General features: G+C 39.3%; 1 protein-coding gene and 1 long non-coding RNA gene across 3 annotated transcripts in view; both read right to left on the bottom strand.

The window, feature by feature from the left end:
• Positions 1–21,154, bottom strand: part of LOC741253 (uncharacterized) — a 119,822-nt gene that overhangs the window by 97,866 nt on the left and 802 nt on the right. The window lies entirely within an intron of this gene.
• On the bottom strand, positions 1,129–21,122 carry LOC134807019 (uncharacterized). Of its 2 annotated transcripts, none has more exons than XR_010157768.1 (3): positions 21,046–21,122; positions 19,974–20,091; positions 1,129–1,439 (listed from the first exon to the last, which is right to left on the bottom strand). It is a non-coding gene; the product is annotated as an uncharacterized LOC134807019 (long non-coding RNA). The 2 variants fall into 2 exon arrangements; XR_010157769.1 differs by lacking the exon at positions 21,046–21,122 and adding an exon at positions 20,690–20,772.

Raw genomic sequence — 21,154 nt, 5'->3', positions numbered from 1 at the left:
TCTATATCTCCTGACCTCATGATCCGCCCGCCTTGGCCTCCCAAAGTGCTGGGATTACAGGCATGAGCCACCATACACGTGACATTTTAAAAAATCAATATACACCATAAGTAAAACTGAATTGAGGCAAATCTTACTAAATTTGGCACAAATGAAAGATCTCTGTTAAGTCTCTGAAGATATTATTTAATTTTAGCTCTTTATTTTAATCTCAACTCTGATATTTTATGATTCAATTACCAATTAGTACTTTCAGAACCATACAGCAAAATATATATTCCCATTAATTTTTCAAATGTCTAAACACTGACTACTTTTATATATTTCCATATTATCTAAAAATCCATTGTAATTAATATAGAAAGGAAAATTCATCTTTTTAAGTATCTCTTTTTAGTATATTTATCTTTTTAAGACGTAGCTTAATAAAAGTCTGCTGGGCTTCCTAAGATATAATTTTATTAAATTCAGAGTTGAAACTTTTACTCTTTAGATATCTACAGTTAACTAATAAATTTTCTATAACATACTTTCATATCTTTTATAAACAGAATATTTTTAAAACCCACAATTGCATGATATAAAAGAAAACAATAATTAAGTAGACAAAATAATAAATGAAATATGATATGGCTTCTGCTAGGTACCTATGAGTTTTACAGAATAATCATTTCAACAGATGTCCTTAGAGAACAAAGGAGAATGAGAAAATGAAAAAGTGGGGGTGGCATGGAAGATATTTTGTTATCTTCTACTGTGTGGTCTTTCACTGCACTATAAACAGAAAAAGGCCTCCTCAAGGGCAAGTCCTGCTTCAAATGTCCCCTTCCCCTCCTGACTACAGAATAATGTGTTTGTGTAGTATACGATTACACCAGACAAGACTGTGAACACATGTGATTTACTCAATGATCCTATTCTGCTTCCTTTTAAAGATAAAGAATGCATTTAAGTCAATTGTGTGTGAGACTGTGGTAATTCCTTAGAAGACTCCATTCAAACAGAGAATAATATTACCTTATTTTAAAACATTAAGAGCATAGCTATTTTCCTGGTCTTCATTTTCCTTCCAGACAACAACATTAATACTTTCATTTATTTTAGAATAGACAAGTGTAACACGAGTGATTATTTTAAAAGTTTTAATTTTTCTTTGTATAAGCAAGATGCCCCCATAAAACATTCACTTTTCAAAAACCTTTATATGCAAATAACTTACAAAAATCTGTGTAAGATAAAAGAAACAACTAAAACCAGACAGGCACCACCACCACAGATCCTAATAGCAGGCCAGATCAAGATGCAGATCTCCTGAAAACAAGCTGCTCACATTCCCAGAACCACAACCCCCTGGGGGTGGAATCTTGTCTTCTTTAACTCGCTGGGTGGTAGAGCCCATAGGAATTACTCAAACTATGAAAATCCCAAAGCATGGTCACCTACAGGGAAATGAGACAGATATGACTTGAGCATAATTATTTTCTTCTAATAACAGTTAAAGAAAACAACCTTAAATAGTAAAAGTTGTGTGAGCTTCAACAGGTAGATAATTGTGTTTGTTTTTACCAAACATAGCATTTGTTAGCTTACCAAGGAGGAAAATATACAATGTATTGTTGCCATTTTTTCTTTAAAATAATATTCTCTAGGGCACACATATATAGTGATTATAGATACACTTAACCAGACATAGTGTTCTTGGTATTTCAAATGGTTTATTTCATTTAATCCTCACAATAACCTTATGAGGTAAGAACCAATTTTTGTTTTTTTTTTTTTTGAGACACAGTCTCGCTCTGTCGCCCGGGCTCGAGTGCAATGGCGTGATCTTGGCTCACTGCAACCTCTGCCTCCCAGGTTCAAGCGATTCTCCTGCCTCAGCCTCCCAACTACCTGGGATTACAGGCGCATGCCACCATGCCTGGCTAAATTTTGTATTTTTAGTGGAGACGGGGTTTCACCATGTTGGCCAGGCTAGTCTCGACCTCCTGACCTGAAGTGATCCACCTGCCTCAGCCCCCCAAAGTGCTGGGATTACAGACATGAGCCACCGCGCCCGGCCCCAAGAACCATCATTATTACTATTTTTCAAATAAAGAGCGAAGACACAGGGAAGTTAAATTACTTGGCCAAGATCACACAACCAGAATTCAAAACCAAGTATCTTGTCTCCAGAGCTCTTACTTTTAATTTAGTAAAAGTAAATGTGAAATTGGATTTTTAACCCCGTTATCATACAGAACCATTCCTCCAAGATTGTAAATTCTGAGTTTCTTCCCTGTGAACTTCCACCTCTTTGACTCATTGTGACTGCCAAACTCTCAGTCCCTTCTAATTCATCTTCTGGTTTCACCTGCTTTCCTTTACAGCCTGGACTCTAGTCATTTCAATTATGCCCAAATCTCCTGCTCAGTCCTCACCAGCTAGAGCCAAACCAAAGTGGTCCCTTGTACCAGCAATCTCTGCTATTACTCTTCTTAGCAGTGATTCAATCAAGAAAAGTCATGCTGCTTCTTTTTAAGTGAGTTCACTACTGCTCAGCAATCCTTTCACTGACACTACACAGCATCTATAGCAGCGGTTCCGAACTTTTTCTAGGACTAAATCCCTGAATATACCCATCTATCCCTTTATAGATTACTTTACCATGGATTTATTTAAAATTCATCCGAAGTAGGGTTGCCAAATAAAATACAGGATGCCTAGTTAAATTTGAATTTACAATAATAAAGAAAAATTTTAGTTTAAAGTATGCCCCAAATATAGAAACACGTAAATAGTATTTAAGATAACAAAAAATACCAAATGTACTGAGCCAAATATTGCATGAGACATACTTAAATACTAAAAGAAATTGTTTATCTAAAATTCAATTTTAACTGGGCATCTTGGATTTTAATTTGTTAAATTTAATCCAATCAAATTCCCTTCTTTCCATTCCCAGAAGTATCTTTTCTGTTTTCAAAGGTTAATTCTCTGAACTTTTATTTGTCTTTCTCCTTACTTCTCTTTCTTCCTCATTCTACATATTCCTTCTTTGTACTTTCAAGCATGTTCGGGTCATCTCTACTGTGTGTTGTTTTGAGACAGGGTCTTGCTTTGCTGCCTCCCATGCTAGAGTGCAATGGTGCAATCATAGCTCACTGAAGCCTCAAATTCCTGGGCTCAAACAATCCTCCCGCCTCAGCCTTCCTAGTAGGTGGGACTACAAGCATGTGCCATCACACCTGGCTAATTTTAAATTTTTTTTGGAGAGACAGGGTCTCCCTATGTTGCCCAGACTGGTCTCGAACTCCTGGGCCCTCCCATCTCGGCCTCTCAAAGTGTTGGGATTATAAGCAAGAGTCACCACTCCTGGCCTCCTACTGTGGTATTAAGCGTCCCAATTCTTCATCCCTCTATGAATCCATGCCCTTTGCCATGTCACTTTGCAAGTTCTCTAAAGAGGAGAATTCTGTTTCTCTGCTCCTTGAATACGGGCTTGGCCACATAAATTGCTTTGGTCACTAGAATGAGAGAGAAGTGCCAGTGTCAGTTTGGAGTCCATGTGTTTGTGTTTGCCGCCACCCCCAATTTTTTTTTTTTTTTTTTTTGGGAGAGTCTCACTCTGTCGCCCAGGCTGGAGTGCAGTGGTGCAAACAGGTTCAGGTGATTCTCCTGCCTCAGCCTCCCGAGTAGCTGGGACTACAGGCATGTGCCACCACACCCGGCTACGTTTTGTATTTTTAGTAGAGACGGGGTTTTACCATGTTGGCCAGGCTGGTCTCGAACTCCTGACCTCAGGTGATCCGCCCGCCTCGGCCTCCTAAAGTGCTGGGATTATAGGTGTGAGCCACCGCGCCCAGCCTCTGTTTGCCCTCTTCAACACTTCTTCCATCTTCATGAGAAAGATATGCCTAAGTGAGCTGGACAGTCACAGAAGGAGGATGATAAGTAAGTGTCCAGCCTAGAGCAAAGCTCCCAGTAGGTCTGCTGATGTATGAGGAAGCCCAGCTGGGAGGAGCCAACCCTCAGACATGTGAGCTACAATAATAATTATTGTCTTAAGCCACTTTAGAGTGTTTGTTATACAGCAAAACCTAAATGATGCATCTACCCTGAAAAACCTCATCCTGACCATATTATTCTAATTCCCTTTGTTGTATTCCCAAACTGCTGCAAAAAGTATCCTTTAGTTTTTGCTTGTATTCCTTTGCATTTATTCTTATCTGTACCACTTCTCTTTTAACTGACACCAAAATTCTCCTAATGGTCAGTCTTACAGCTTTGGCATGATCCTCATCCATGCTGGCCTCTGTACAGCACCTGACACTATAGGTCATTTCATACCACTGTTAAATTTCTCCCGCTTTTATTGTACTCCACTAGTTTTTATTTCTTTGATTGCTCCATTTACTTCAAGGGCTCATCTTCTCTCTTCTACTCTTCTGGGGAGTTTATTCATTCTCTCAAGAGTGACTGTTATGTATCTGACTTACACATCTTTATTTCTACTCCTAATCTCTATTTCAAGCTCTAGTTCAGTTGGTCCTCAAACTGCAGTGTGCATCAGAATCACTTGGACGGCTTGTTAATATTCAGATTGCTGGGGCCTCACTCCCAGTTTCCTATTCAGTAAGTCTGGGATGGGACCTGTTAATTTTCATTTTTAGTAAGTTCCCAGGTGATGCTGATGCTGCATCAGTGACCACACCTTGAGAACCACACTTCTAGTTCCATATTTCCAACTCCCTAACAGTTTTCTCCTAGTTATCCATAGGTGCTTCAAATATCACATACAATGTCAATTAGGGTAGTTTTTGTTTTGTTTTGTGTTGTTTTTAATACTGTAACCACTAGTAACTAACAGTCTAACTAATGCAAAAGAAAGATTTATCAGGAAGCTCACTAAAGACTGCAGAACCATGTTCCAAATAAAAAGAGAACCAGAAACTAGACTACTTGACAGTAGGAGCATTACCCCTAAGTCTGAAGTAAACTGAGTGTTTGTTGTTTTTGAATCCCTCAGTTCAAAAGTCAATTCCAAATGAGAGTCACCTATCTATCCCTTCGTTGTACCAAGGGAGAGACAGAAAGGATTATGGTGGAAGTAGCCACCAAGGACTCCTTTTCTTTCACACTGTCTTAGTTCAGGCCCTCTTAATTAAGCAGGTAGATTACTACGACAGCCTCTTAACTAGTTTTCTTGCCCCTAACATAACCTCCAATTCATTCTCCACATCATCTTCAGTTATCTCTTTAAGACACATGTCATTTTCTTCTTTGCCTTATCTGGTGCAGTATTCATGTCTTATCTTGTTTTAAGTAATAAATTGCTTTTCTCCATATACAAGTGGTTGCAATATTTTTGCCTTAGCTGACACAAAAAATGGAAAAGCAGTTTGAGAGGGTAGGAAACACAGCCCATTGTAGACTGAGGATCTAATCACCTAGTAATCAGGCAAGAGTCAGAAGCAGAGTACCAAATTTTGGATAGAGACCCCTCAAGGAGGCTTTAAGATATCAAGTCTCTCACTAGACTGAAAACTCCCTCATGGCAAGGATCTAGTTCTCACTCTATCCCCAGCACCTAGCTCAGCACCTCACAAATAACAAGATTTAATGACATGAAGAAAGTCATCTCCAGACCCTCCCCTACTTTAAATTACTAGTTTACAGTCTCTGCCTGCATATCGCCTCACCCCAAATCCTTCCTACATACCACTGCTAAATCAAGCCAATTATCATTTCATTTCCTGCTCAAAACCTTCTGACTGTCCAATACATGCTCGCCAACTCTAAACTCTTCACCATTCAAAGCCTTCCAGAACTTGGTTCTAACCAATTTTTCTAAGCTTTCTTCCACTCCTCATTACACTGTCAGTCTGGATAAATAAGGTTTAACATAACATTTTTTCTGTTCTTGTTGGTTCCAGTTTTTGTAGTATCTGTCTTCCATGATGTCTCCCCTATCTTACCGTCAAAATCTAGTTAAGATGCCACCTGTCAGCGACCTACCACTCTAGGTTATTGGTAACGTATCCTCGTACCCTATGCTCCTTAATTACTTAAGGATCTATTTGAAGCTTTTGTTAATTACTGTCCTGTTCATATATATAACTTCTAGTAGTTGAACACATACTATCTTAAATTATAATTACGTAGTTGTATTATTTGTCCTACCAGATTTTAAGAGACTTAAGAGCTTTCTGCCACTAATCTTCTATATCCCCAGAAACTTCTGTAGTGCCTTATACATAGTGGGCAATAAGTAAAATCTGTTAAAAAGATGAATAAATGGATGTTTATAATATAGCACTAGTGTTTGGGGCTGGTCCCTTGAGGTAGCCAGCCTGTGACTGTGCCAGGGATTTCTGAGCTGCTGAAATCAGAGGGTAATAAATCCTGGCAGCTTGGAACTGGATGGTGAGTCTAAATCAAAGATCATCAGGTTGAATGGAGATTCAAATGCCAGGAACAAGCATCAAGTGAAAAGGTCCAAAAGACAGAACCTGAGATGAAATGTAGAGCAAAGGGTATGGAATCAGGCAGAGACACAGTAAAGGCAACAGTCGTCATAACATATTGATGAGGATCTGGAATGGTGGACTTTGGAGTGGGGGCCATGCAGTGCATTCATCAAGGTGAGTGGTTTGTTGGTAAAATAATCACCTAAAAATTGGAAGTTAGGTTGGCATCCAATTATCATCTCTAGCAAAGAAACACATATATGAAAATAAAAAATTTATAATAGCAAATATAGAGAAATTAAATAGAACCTGCTTTGAGAGGTGGATTTCATTTGAGCTTCATTTTGTTGCTTCTGCCCTGTCACCTTAATTTGTTTCACACATTTGCACAAGTTCACATACAAGTTGTATTTTTTGATTCCTTTATATTATGGAAAAAGAAAAACATATTTTAAAAGAGATAATATCACCGCACCCAACATCAATACAAAAACTCAGAACTTATTTTTACTGTATTTTTTAGATTTTTAATCTTTCAGCGAAGCTGCAATAACAGTGTACATAATAACCACTGATTTTTCTACATGAACTGTTCACAGACTAGAAAATTCTGAGATTTTATAAAAGTTTAAAAATCCTTAAAAATGTTTAAAAAACCCTAATTATGAGAAGTACATATTCTGTTATCAAGAATCCTAAAAAGTTTAATTCCAACAGCTACCTTGCCCTATAAAACATTTGTTTGCCTGTCAATCTGTGAGGTTGGATCGAGCAACTCTGTCCCACACAGCGTTTTCTTGTACTCATTAGTAGTAAGCATTGTGGCAAAGACTAATGTCCTCATGAAAAAGACAGCAAAATTCACTTTAAGTTCTACTGTACAGGTGCAATAGTCCTCTGAATAAATTGTAAAAATTAAAAAAAAAAAATTTTTTTTGACACGATCTCACTCTGTTTCCCAGGCTGGAGTGCAGCGGTGTGATCATGGCTCACTGCAGCCTTGATCTCCTGGGCTCAAGCAATCCTTCCACCTCAGCCTCCCCAGTAGCTGGGACCACAGGTGCACACCACCACACCTGGCTAGTTTTTTTATTATTATTTATGGAGATAGAGTCTCACTATGTTGTCCAGGCTGGTCTCAAACTCCTGGCTTCAAGGGATTCTCCCACCTCAGCCTCCCAAAGTGCTGAGATTACAGATGTAAGCCACCATACCTGGCCGGAATTTTGTTATTTTGATTTAAATGCTGAATGAAGTAAGTTTTAAAGCCTATATTATTCTTCCTGATATAACTGACAGAAGGATAAGTTCTCATATTAGGTTCTTTAAAAGTTAATATATTTGGTGGCAACACAGAAGAATAGGAAGATCGCTTACCAAGGAGGTAGGTAACCTGGATCTCACTTACTCTATGGGGTCTTAGGCAAGTCATTTACTTTCTCTGAGTCTCAATTTCTTCATTATAAAATCTAAAGACTTGGATTATTTCAATGGTCTTGACAGGAAGACTGCACTGGAATTGCCTGTGGGCATTCTGACTTGGTAGATATGAGAAGAAAGGGCCTAGATAAATGTATCTTTACAACGTCTCATAAATGATTCTGATGCATATTACTGGTTAAGAACCAATGGTATAAATAATTTCTTGGGTTATTTGAAATTCTAAGAATCTACTTTTTACATCCAATCAACGGAATTTTAAAAACTCCTACCTTTCACTATTACATCATTCTTCTTGATGAATAAGTATATTTTAGGAAATGGAGAAGCTGCCTCTAAATTGTGAATAGCTTACAGTTATTGAGTGCTTAGCAGTCTAAGGTGTTAACTCATTTAATATATGTAATTCAATCTTCACAACAACACTAAGAAGTAGGTACTACTATTATTATCTGTTTATTACAGACAGGAAAAATGAGGCACAGAAAGTAATTTGCCCAAGTTATGGAGCAGGTAAGTAGGGAAATTGGGCTGCAGAGTTTAAACACCAGAACGCTCTACTATTATTCAATAAATGACCTATATATACCAATAAGCCCCATCACTATTCCCCACCCGAATAGTGCTGTTTTCCCTGCTACTACAGGGGAAAAAAGGGGTATGTTTTTAGAAAATCTTTGAGAGCAGAAGGGAGAAGCTGGGAAACTCAAGAATGAAAAAACTCAAGGGACCTGGGCCTAAGACCTCTGGCCCTGAATTACAACTAGAGACTACTTTGATTTACAAAAGCCTCTTTAAATAGGGTGACTATTTTTAGGAGTTATTTTCCTTCAGTTATCATTTCATCCCATGATGTCTAAGACATGCTCTTTTTGATTGAATAAATATTAATTTAAAAAAATATTAGAAATGTACCTTATCAGATGAACTAGACCCAAAACTGTAAAGCAAAACAGGAAAGGATAAAAGCTACGTTAGAGTCAAAGGGAATGATAATCAAATGATTCAGCCTATTGTTAATTTTGGGTATGCAAAGGAGAATTATAACACCATACTTTGGCATAAGGTAGAGATTAATACATAACACGGTATAACCTTCCCTTCCCAACAGTATTAGATGGGCTGTCTACTTGGGTGATGAATTTACTCAGGATGAGGGCAGGAATTCAGGTGAAGGAGAAAGACTGTAAGCCAAGTGTCAAAGTCTTTAACATCTTTAATAAATCAAGTCTTGAAAGACTATGAATATGCTAAGTACAGGGGAGCAGATATTCTAGAATGAGGATCCTTCCCTTTTCTCTATGAGCTTTCAGTCTAAAAACATGTTATACAAATGCAGAAGTAAGCAGCCGCTTAAGAAAAATGAGTAGTGTTTTCCTTCATTCATAAAACTAATCTTTATACTGCTTTGCAGACTTGGCAAGAACCTCTGGTTCACATTTTCATCCAAAGGCTAGATTTTCCCCACTAAAGAGGAATGGAGAATGAAATTACCTGCTAATTCAAGCAAGAAAAATATCAGCTCTTGTTCTCATAAATTTGTGAAAATAAATTACAACTAGATTGCCCCAGTTCTGATTTGAAAACATCTGGTGAGACCACTAGGTATAGTTTCTCACTACTTTTTTTTTTTTAAAGTGTAAAAACACACATATTCAAAGGTTTTAAAGATAATCTTAAAAGAACAGAGTAGCATGCTATTTCCTGACACGCTGACCTTTACACAAAGAATGTTCACTTTCAACAAACTGAAAATTACTCTTACTGATGGCTTCAGAATATCACTGTCTACCTCAGAAAGCGGAATGTTTTGTACAAATCATAAATAAGTGGCTAGATGGACACTATTTGGTCATCAAATGATCAATGTAGAGGGCAGGGGGAAATTATTTCTGCAGTACCAACCATATATCTGGTACTGTGCAAAGGGAAAAAGGAAACGGGCTGGGAATGGTGGTTGATGCCTATCATCCCAGCACTTTGGGAGGCCCAGCTGGGAGGATCCCTTGAGCCTAGGAGTTTAAGACCAGCCTGGGCAACATTGGGAGACTCCATCTCTACAAAAATAAAAAAACTGGTGGCAGGAGCCCGTAGTCCCAGCTACTCAGGAGGCTGAGGCAGGAGAATGGTGTGAACCCGGGAGGCAGAGCTTGCAGTGAGCCAAGATCGCACCACTGCACTCCAGCCTGGGTGACAGAGCAAGAATCATTCTCAAAAAAAAAAAAAAAAAAAAAAAAAAATTCGCCAGGAGCAGTAGCACACATCTGTGGCCCCAGTTACTTAGGAGGCTGAGGTGAGAGGATCGCTTAGGCCCAGGAGGTCAAGGCTGCAGTAAAGTGTGATTGCACCACTGCACTCCAGTCTGGGCAACAAAGCAAGACCCTGTCTTAAAAGAAAAAAGGAAATGTAGAATATGATTCCTAATGTCAAGAAACTTACAGCTTATTGGTCAATTACATAATACTGGAGTCCAGGACCACGTCTTACTCTTAAAAAAAAAAAAATCAACCACATCGTTTAACATAGGATTTTATAAATATCACTGACTTAATAAAAAGTTAAAATAATACAAAAAGCTTAGAATTGAGCAATAAAATGCATGTTTAATATAGGCGACTGGGCCAGGCACGGTGGCTCGTGCCTGTAATCCCAGCACTTTGGGAGGCCAAGGCGGGCAGATCACCTGAGGTCAGGAATTTGAGACTACACTGGCCAAACATGGTGAAACCCCGTCTCTACTAAAAATACAAAAATTAGCTGGGTGTGGCGGCGGGCACCTGTAATCCCAGCTATCTGGGAGGCTGAGGCAGGAGAATCGCTTGAACTCGGGAGGCAGAGGTTGCAGTGAGCCAAGATCGTGGAACTGCACTCTAGCCTGGGTGACAGAGTGAGACTCTGTCTCAAAAATAAATAAATAAATAAATTAATTAATTAATTAATTAATTAAATTAAATAGGTGACTGAGTGAAGAGATAACAGTTAAGGTGATGTAATTATAATCTTTGAAACCTCTATTAACAACGAAAACACATGGCCACAAGGAGGGGAACAACACACACCGGGGCCTGTTGGGGGGTGGGGGACAAGGGGAGGGAGAGCATTAGGACAAATACCTAATGCATGCGGGGCTTAAAAGCTAGATGATGGGTTGATAGGTGCAGCAAACCACCATGTCACATGTATACCTAAGTAACAAACCTGCACATTCTGCACATGTATCCCGGAACTTCAAGTAAAAAAAGCAAACAACAAAAAAACCTCTATTAAAAAATCTTCTTCCTATTCCAATTTTATATTTTGAGTAAGTACTGACACAGGAAGGTCTCTACTCCTACTTACTGAAATCTTTAAGAAAGAAAAGAGTGGGTTAACTTGGCAAAAAGAGACAGGGAAAGGAAGAGCAAACCAGGCAGAATGAGTATCACATGCAATTCTCTCTTCTGTGTAGAAAGAACATGGTATGTACCAAGAACTGGTGATATCAAATAGTGAACTAGAAAGTAAGTTCCTTGAAAAATTCAGGATAGGATCCAAAATGGAGCAAAATTTTCAGCCTAAAAATGCTCAGTGTGATATACAAGATAATGTAAAATTTGAACCATTCTGTTGTTGGCCAACAGTGGGAAAATGGTTAGGTAAATTATCATATGTCCACAACACAGCATATTTTGCAGCCATTAAAACAATGTATATGAAGAGTTTTAATTTACATGGAAAATGCTTGTTATGATGCAAAGTGAAAAAACTAGGACATTATTTTCTCTATGTAATATATTTACAGAAAAATTTTCTAGAAACAGAATGGACTAGAATGTTAATCATGACTTCCACTGGGTGAGACTGAATGTTCTCTATTTTTCTTTATTGTCTTCCATGTTTTCCATGCTATGCATTTAAAAACTTTTAAAATTGGAAAAATACATTTTATTGAGAAAATGAAGAAACAGAAGGACTTATCTATATTTACACATCTGAGAATAAGTAGTCTTTTCTGGCCTCTGGAATGAGGATGTAAAATAAAGCAAAATCTAGGAGAATCCAGTGTCAATAACAAAGTTTTCTGTGTGTGTGTTTTTTGAGACAGGGTCTTGCTCTGTGACCCAGGCTGGAGTGCAGTGGTGATCATGGCTCACTGCAGCTTCAACTTCCTAGGCTCCAGTGATCCTCCTGCCTCAGCCTCCTGAGTAAGTGGGACTACAGGCATACATCACCACGCCTGGCTAATTGTTAATTTTTTGTAGCGACAAGGTCTCACTATGTTGCCCAAGCTGGTCTCAAACTTCTGGGCTCAAGCAATAATCTCACCTTGGTCTTCCAAAGTACTGGGATTACAGGCATGAGCCATCCTGCCCAGTCTCAGTAAAAAGCTTTTTAGTGGGAGTTTTTCTGGAATGTGATTTACACTGTGAATATTAAAATGCAATAAACTTTGGGGCCAGGGGAAACTACCCTGAGATATGTTGATCCAAATAGATACCTTGCTTCTGAGATTTTGCATCTTAATTATTTAAATTGGGAATTTTATCTATCCTTACTCTATGTGTGTTTGGTCTCCTCCTGCCTATCTATAATATAATCCATTGGAAATGCTCCAATATCAATTCTGGATATGTAATTTAAATGAGGGTCCTGGAAAGCTCAGGCATCAGTTCTAATATTACTCTATTCTGAAAGTTTCTTTTATTTCTTGTTCCTCAAACATCATCTTTAATTTATAGGCTATCGATTCCTTCCTTAAGACTATTACTGCTAACTTATGGAAGTGGAAGTTGTTTCAGAAAAGTTTTGCCTCTCTGAGTAACTGAGTAAATTAATTGGTTAAAATGAATAGAGAGATCTCTGTTCAGGAAATTCATCTCTCACCACATGATAAATCTGACTTTGGTTTAAAGAGAAAGAAATAAAATAATTCTTTTAGCCAAGAATTATTTTATTATTATTCATTTAGGCAACAAATATTTATGTGCCTACCTTGTACCCAGGAAGGTTCTATGGAGAAATTGCAGAAACCTGCATATAAAGCCTTTTGGGACTTTGTATAGTTGATGCAATTGACTCCAAAGTTTGCCATACTTACTTAGGCCTTCCAAATGCCTCTGAAAGGGAATGAGTTTCTTTTCCATCATGGTTTCATAAAGGCAAGAGACTGGATGAAGGGCTGGGTACAAATTTACTTTAAACTAGGCCAGGGTTTTTCAACACCTGCACTATTGACACTTTGGACCTGATAATTCTTTGCGCTGCAGGGGCTGCCCTATGCATTGTAAGATGTGATAATCAAAAATGCCTCCAGATATTTTGCCAAATGTCCCCTAGGGCAGCAAAAATCACCCCTGGTTGAGGAACACTGAACTAAATGATTCAGACATTTGCCCTACAGTAGTTAAGAAAACTGAGTTATCTGAAAGTGAAGGAAAGAAAAGGGATGACACAAAGAATAATTTAGCTTGAGGCTGGGCGCCATGGCTCACACCTGTAATCCCAGCACTTTGGGAGGCCAAGGCAGGCAGATCACTTGAGCTCAGGAGTTCGAGACCAGCCTGGGCAATATAGTGAAACCCTGTCTCCAAAAAAATATGAAAAATAGCTGGGTGTAGAGGTGCACGCCTGTAGTCCCAGCTACTCAGGAGACTGAGGTGGGAGGATTGCTTGAGCCTGGGAAGTCAAGACTGCAGTGAGTTGAGATTGGGTCACTGCACCCCAGCCTGGGTGACAGAGTGAGACTCTGTCTCAAAAAGAATAATTTCGCAGGGCATGGTGGCTCATACCTGTTATCTCAGCACTTTGGGAGGCTGAGGCAGGAAGATCGCTTGAGCCCAGGAGTTCGAGACCAGCTTGGGCAATATAGTGAGACCTCATCTCTATTAAAATAATTTCTAAAAAAAAAAAATTTAGCTTGAACTCTACCAAATTTACTAGAAAACAAAGTATCTAAATGATTGAATAAGAAAGAAAATACTGCCACTCTTGTCAAATCACTATGCCCTTCTACCTTCTCCTTAAAGCTGAATGAAAAAACAGTGACAAGACAGTCTTTCTTACCATAGAAATGACTACTTACATAGCCGCAGCTCAGAAGATTCTCTAAGTATAGGAGTAAAAGTAATAAATCTAGAGTTTGGAGGCATGAGTTCCCACTAAACAGCTTTATTTCTTTGGACCTTAGCTTACTGATATGTAACGGAGGGGTGTTGGGCAGGCAGTAGAGAGAGTTGTAAACAGATTTTTAAATTTTTTTAATTCAATAAATGTTGATAACTTATATTCTAGGCATTATACTTGGATCTAGTATATAAAAGATGAAAAGACATGGTCTGCTCCTTCAAGAAGATAACAGTCTATTAGACTGACAGACTAACAAACAACTACAATAATATAAGCATTATAATAGAAGCACATACAAAGAGAAGTGGAAGGCTAGAAATAACACCTAAATCTGTTTGAGGAAATCAGGGAAACCTTTACAAGGAAGTGGCATTTGAGCTAAAACTTGAAAGATAAATAAGAATTTTGCCAGGAGATAAGAAGGGAGAATGTACTATGCCAGTTAGAAAGGCAAATGCACAGAGATTTGATAGTTTTTCAAAAAGAATGGCATGTTTACGAAGCTATAATACCTCAGAGGTGCTAGAAGATAAATGGAAAAGGTGAAAAGGTATGAAGCCGAATATCTATCTAGGCCAAATCATGAAGTTGGTATGCCATAAACACTGTTTTTATGGCAATAGATGATAATTTGACGTAGACGATAACTTAAAATTTATGTGGTACACAGATCACCCTTGCAGTACAGTAGAAAATAAAATTAGTGGGGAATAAGCCAAGAGACCAATCAAGTGACTACTGCAATAGTATACCTAAAGCTAGTGAAAGGCTACAAAAGGACAATGATTCTGTGGACAAAAATGGGGAATATTCAGGAGAAAGAACAGGCAGGACTTGAAGTATGAATGTTGGCGGAGGGGATTACAGCTAAAGTGTATTCAGATTGTGCTAAGTATTTTTGGCAATACTTCATTTAATCCTTATAATATCCCTAATAGGGATGGAAAGCAGTCCAATTTGCTAAAAGGTAATTTGCCAACGAATCAGTTTGCTATATTTACCAAATACTTGTTTTAGAGAATATTCACCTCAATATATTTAATAAATGTATTCTTTTTTTTTTTTTTTGAGACATGATCTTGCTCTACCACCCAGGCTGGAGTGCAGTGGTGCGGCAACCTCGACCTCTCGGGCTCAAGTGATCCTCCCACCTCTCAACCAAGCAGCCTCTCAGTCCCACAGGGTTTCACCATGTTGCCTAGGCTGGTCTTAAACTCCTGGGCTCAAGCAATCCTCCCACCTCTGCCTCCCAAAGTGCTGGGATTACAGGTGTGAGCCATCGTGCCTGGCCAATGAATGTATTCTTGGTACACTTTTTTAATGAATTCACTTTTGATGAAATGATTTAGAACCTAAGGTAAGTATATTTTTACCCGTTTTATTGAAGAGAAAACTGAGGTTCATAGAAACTGAAGTTCACAGTTAGCAAAGGCAGAATCAGGTCTACAGAGCTAGAACTTTTTTTTTTTTTTTTGAGACAGGGTCTCACTCTGTTGCCCAGGCTGCAGTACAGTGGCAACACTATGACTCCACTAACTCAGTCATAGATGTACGTTTGTCTTATATTAACTTTATTACTCTTTTGAGTTCTCGCACCTCATAGGTCCACCAGAATCCTACGCTCATGAGGCTCAAGGCTCACTGCAGCCTTGACCTCCCCAAGCTCAAGCTATCCTTCCACCTCAGCCCCCAAGTAGCTGGGACTACAGGCATGCACCATCGCACCCGGCTAATTTTTGTATTTCTGGTAGAGATGGATTTTTGCCACGTTGCCCAGCCTGGTCTCGAACTCCTGGGCTCAGGCAATCCTCCCGCGTTGGCCTCCCAAAGTGCTGTGATTACAGAGTTGAGCCACTGTGCCTGGCCCTGACAATGTTAATATTCTTAAATGAAGAACTATACCTTAAAAAAAAATAGATATGATGAAACTAAATTCCAAATCCAATGTAATAAGAGTAGCATATCTTATTATGACAACTTTCTTAAGTTTTTCCTGGGGGCTACCTGATGAAGATAATGAAGGTAAGATGGTTCTCTTTGCTTTTCTGTGGTGCTCTGCTCTTTTCTTTTTTTTTTTTTAAACTATCAGAAATTGCCATCTATCTGGAGTCAACTACCATTTATATGTGACACATAGAACCCACTAACCACCTTTAAATTGTTATCTCAAATATTTGTTTCATCATCAATGTAGGTGGTATTATTTATTTGACAATACGAAAAAAGTCATCATAATTCTGCTTTCCGGGATATGAGAATTTGAAATCTTTTTTAACTCAACTCTGTAGTGCTCATGGTTCATAGCTGTACACAGTGGAGGCCACTCTAGGAGTTCAGTGGAGAGCAGCAACTCCTCTTTGGGGACATTTAGAAATACATGGGGAATTTTTTATTGTTACAGTGGCATGTAGTGCACGGGGGCCAGGGATGTTAAATGTCCTGCACAATGAAAAACTGTTTCACCAAAAATGCCAGAAGCCCCATTTGAGAAACCCAAGAGCTCAGAGCCATCAACTTCATGAACATGCGATAAGTATAGTCACACAGGGCCCAGTGCTTGGTTTAATGCTCTGTAGTCACTGTCTTGAAAATTGTAATACTTTTATGTTTGACTATCTGTTTTGTAAGTCCAGTGGTATAGCAGAGCATAATATGCAAGCAGAAGTATGTATCCTTTCTTCCTTGCCGTTCTATTTGCATATGGTCTCCATGATGCCTCATGACAAAGGATTCTGGTGGACCTATGAGGTGCAGGAACTCAAGAGAGTAACAAAGTTAATACAAAACAAGCATGTAACATCTATGACTGAGTTAGTGGAGGCATAGACAGTTCCAAGAGGCTACACTTTTCATTCAAATCAGAACTTGCTTCAGGTGCAGAAAGAAGGCAACAGCATCTTTAAGAAACACAAGTGATTACATCACATCCTTCCTTACTCATGTGTTACTTACCACTATTAGCCAACCATTTACACAAAAAATGATGACAAAGAATGAAAGGGAAAGTAGGGCAACTCAGCATTCCCTTTCCTTTCATCCTTCCTTACTCATCAGTAAGCAGAAGATGGAGAATGTTGGTAGAATGTGTGCATATCAAGAAGGAAAACAAAAATAGTTTAGTTTTGTGCAGAGTTTACACTGCTCTGATAGCACAAAATACATATGCATTTACAAGCTATGAATTGTATAATTTTGGTGATTCCACATACAATTGAAATGCTCTTATATTTGCATTTTAAAACGGCATTACACAATATAAAGATGAATGGTAAAATTCATCCTAAGAATTAAAAAATTTAATTTTTCTTCTCATAGAATGACATTAAAAAGCAAATTTAAAAACACTATGACAAGTGGAGAGAGCGACGACAGAACAAAGAAAAAGCTTTATATTTTAATACAGATAATAGCACATTTTCCCCTGTGTTGGAACAAGAGGCCTTACGTTTTCATTTTGCTCTGGGCTCCACAAATTATGTAGCTGGCTGTGACTGGGCTGGTTGAAGCAAAAAGGGATTAAAAGACACTATTTAGTTCACAGATCTCTCAGAGGGCCAGAGAACCAGACTTGGATAAACCAAGCTAGAAACAACATCCAAGAAAAACCAAACCACAAAGAACACCCATCCCACATCACAAAGCTATTCTAGTGGAAACCCATCCCAGCAATGCCTGCCAGTCAGCACCTATGACTCTAGAACAGATGCCACAACTCCTCCCTACCTACCCAGAGGAACCAGATACCTCCTTCATGGTATTTGTCAGAAGATACTTATCTCCCTGAGTGCAGTTGAAGCATCATGTTGCTCGCTCTCACATCCATGTCCTGAATGGGTACATCTGATTGCTGGAAACTAGGTCATATACTGAAGCCAGCTTCTGATTGTCAGCATCCTTTCCAACTAACTCCACATTTACTGAAGTCACTCTGGTAGAGGACACATTTGTACCATGTAGTCCCAACTAGTTGGCAGGTTGAGGTGGGAGGAGCCTAGCAGTTCAAGACCAGCCTGGGCAACATCGTGAGACCCTGTTCCTCAAAAAGAAAGCAAACCGAATTGGCCAATGCTACAAATTAGGGCCTTCCCTCTTCTCTAGCCATTGTTAAACATTTACTGATCACACCATTGATCTCACACCAGCAATCTAGCTGCAAAGGAGTCTGAGAACTGCAGTTTGTTTTCCAGCTTTTAAAGTACAGAAAAGTAAGCAAGAAGGGGGTTGGATGAATACTGAATAAGCCATGTTATAGTATCTGCCACAAAAGTATGGTAGCTACTACTGTCTGTTCTAGATTATAAACTGCTAACAGGCAGATGTTAACAGATGTTGAACAGTATTGGTAAAGGAGACTTGGTAGGCTTTTACTAAAGGCAGACATGCTAAGTACATGTCAGTGAACTAGAAAAGATGATTAAATGTTAATTCATATGATTAAAATACATTTTTAGGATGCTAGACTATAAACCTTATAAGGGAAGGGACCATGTCTGTTTTGTTTCTCACCATATCTCAAATCTCTCGGCAAGAAATAGCCACCTAAAAAAAAAAAAAAAGCACAGTCAGGTGTGGTGGCTCACACCTGCAATCCCAGCACTTTGGGAGGCCAAAGTAGGCAGATCGTGAGGTCAGGAGTTCGAGACCAGCCTGGCCAACATGGTGAAACTCCATCTCTACTAATAATACAAAAATTATCCAGGCGTGGTGGCACATGCCTGTAGTCCCAGCTCCTCGGGAGGCTGAGGCAGAATTACTTGAACCTGGGAGGTGGAGGTTGCAGTGAGCCAAGATTGTGCCACTGGACTCCAGCCTGGGTGACAGAGTGAGACTCTGTCTCAAAAAAAAAAAAAAAAAAAAAAAAGCATTAAGGATATTAAGTATAGAGTTCAATTTTTGCATTTCTCATACTGTATGTAGATAAGACAATTCCAAGTGATTTTACTGTTTCTCAATGAATCAGACTTCTGGATATGAACATTTTACTATATTTTCACATACATTATCTCATTTGAGCCTTATAACATCCCTGAGAAGTTAAAACAGGAATTACTATCCATTTCACAGATGAGGAAATAAATTCCAAAAAATAAGTGAGCACTTAGCTAAATGATGGTTTAATATTCACATTCTCTGACTCAAAATTCCAGAACTTTTTCTTACTTCAGGAAGAATATACATATAAAACACATTTGATAGTGGTTAATTAGGGGGCTATTGTCAGGTTTTCAATTTGAGCATCAACTTAAAACTAAATTACATGCAATGAACACAACATTCCTAATTTCATGCTGCAAATGTTTTTCTTCAAGAGTGAACATTCTTGGAGTTCTAGAAGGATTTGACTTGTGGTTGCAACTGCCTTTTCTTAAAGTAAATAATGTTGATTCAAGAGGTAAGGGTAAAGAAACCCCCTTCTAGAAATCGCAAATCTGTTAATTTGATGCTTTTACCATTTTCTAGTTAGGAATATTATAATTTAAAAGTTATGGATACACTGATTATAATATAGTACAAGGATTCTCAATTTTATTTTGCTTAAGAATCACGGGGTGGCAAGTAGTGTTGCTAACAATACAGATTCCCAGGCCCCATCCCCCAAAATATAATTCAGTAAGAGCCAAAATATCAACACTTAAAGAATTCTAGGTGTCATGGAACACTGAGAATCACTGATATTGTGTATCTGACATTCGGCGTGTACAAAATATTTATTTTATAAAAAATACATTTTAGCATGGTAGTCATATTTTAAAATCACTTCTATAGCCTTCTAAAATTTCAAATCAAGAGATTTTGCCTCTTAAAAATATTAGCTAATTTCCAGCATATTAGTAGAAATCTTGCCACGTATGTTTATAATCATGCTCTGAGGTTAAAAACTACAAGCTAATTTACTGTAGTAATCAGTCTCAAATCCCTCGGAGCGTAAGTTCTTATTATAGCATTTATATGTTAGGGAATTTATAGACAGCTTCTTACCAGTGAGCTGTCTCTTTGGGCCTTTTGATTTTCCTATTTGAAAATCCACAACGGTTCCAAACGAGTAGCTCTCACACCACTTCAAATACGTGGCAACCTGGTAACCATTAAAATGCACCTGTATAACACACAAATGTAAAAGAACGATCTCTACTTGGATGGGTTAGAAATGTGTCAAGGGTCCTAATTCAGGGGCAAATTTCGAACTTGAACCCACGCTTTCTGCCTCCTACAGTTTGCATCTTTTTGTTGAGAAGAAACCCTTCAGGATTAGTTTTTAAGAGAAACCTTCCCGTTTTACATATGTAGAAACTGAGCCCAAAGAAACAAAATTATTTGTCCAAGGTCACGCCCAATATCAGTGGCCAAGTCAGAGAGGAACCCCTTGTTTCCAATTTAATAGCCAAGCCAGCTGCATGTTACTACTCTTTAAAACAAAAATTCCCTAACCGCATCGCTTCACCCCCTCCCGATTTTTGAATAAAGTTGTTTATTCAAAACGGCCCTTCCCCACGGTGGTGCTTTTATGCCTTCGGGTAGTAAAACCTTCCATAACGTGTTAGTGAAAAACACGAGGAGGCCACGTCTAACGCGGTGACTTTCACAGGCCTTTTTCTTTGGCCAAAATTTTCTCGGAAAGACTGTTAATCCTACATTCCGCTGGGGGAGGAGCGACGAGGGAGGAGGGAGGTCACCGGCAGCTAACAAGTCCTTACATGTACTTGCGCGTGCCCGGGACGCAGCCTGCGGGGCCGAGGAAACCAACGAAGGATGTATTAGGACGAGAGGGAAGGAAGGGGGCGGGAGAAAAACACGGTAGTGGGAAATCCCTGTGCACTGGATCTGCCAACCCCTCGCAAAGCTGAGAAGAGCCGTGCGTGAATAAATCTCATTAAATGGCCCGGCGCAGACACTGCGGCAGCAAAGAGGAGGGGGGCACCGCGGCTCGCGCGGCACGTTCGGGAAGGGGGAACGCCAGGGCGGCCCTTTTATAGGCCGAAGCCCGCGCCCGCGCCCGCGCGCCCCCACCCTTCGCACCGCCCCCGGGCCACGCGCGGAGCCGCGGCGTTACCTGAGAAGGGCCGGCTGCGTCCGCACCCGGCCCCGCCCGTTCCGCCGCCCGCCCGCTCTTCCCTCCCGCGAGGCCGCAGCGGCACGAGATCTGCGCCTCGCCTCCCTCC

Source organism: Pan troglodytes, chromosome 5 (assembly GCF_028858775.2).
Source record: "Pan troglodytes isolate AG18354 chromosome 5, NHGRI_mPanTro3-v2.0_pri, whole genome shotgun sequence".
Classification (NCBI taxonomy): Eukaryota; Metazoa; Chordata; class Mammalia; order Primates; family Hominidae; genus Pan; species Pan troglodytes.
Note: the sequence above shows the minus strand (reverse complement) of the source record. Positions and strands in the feature narration are given on the sequence as shown.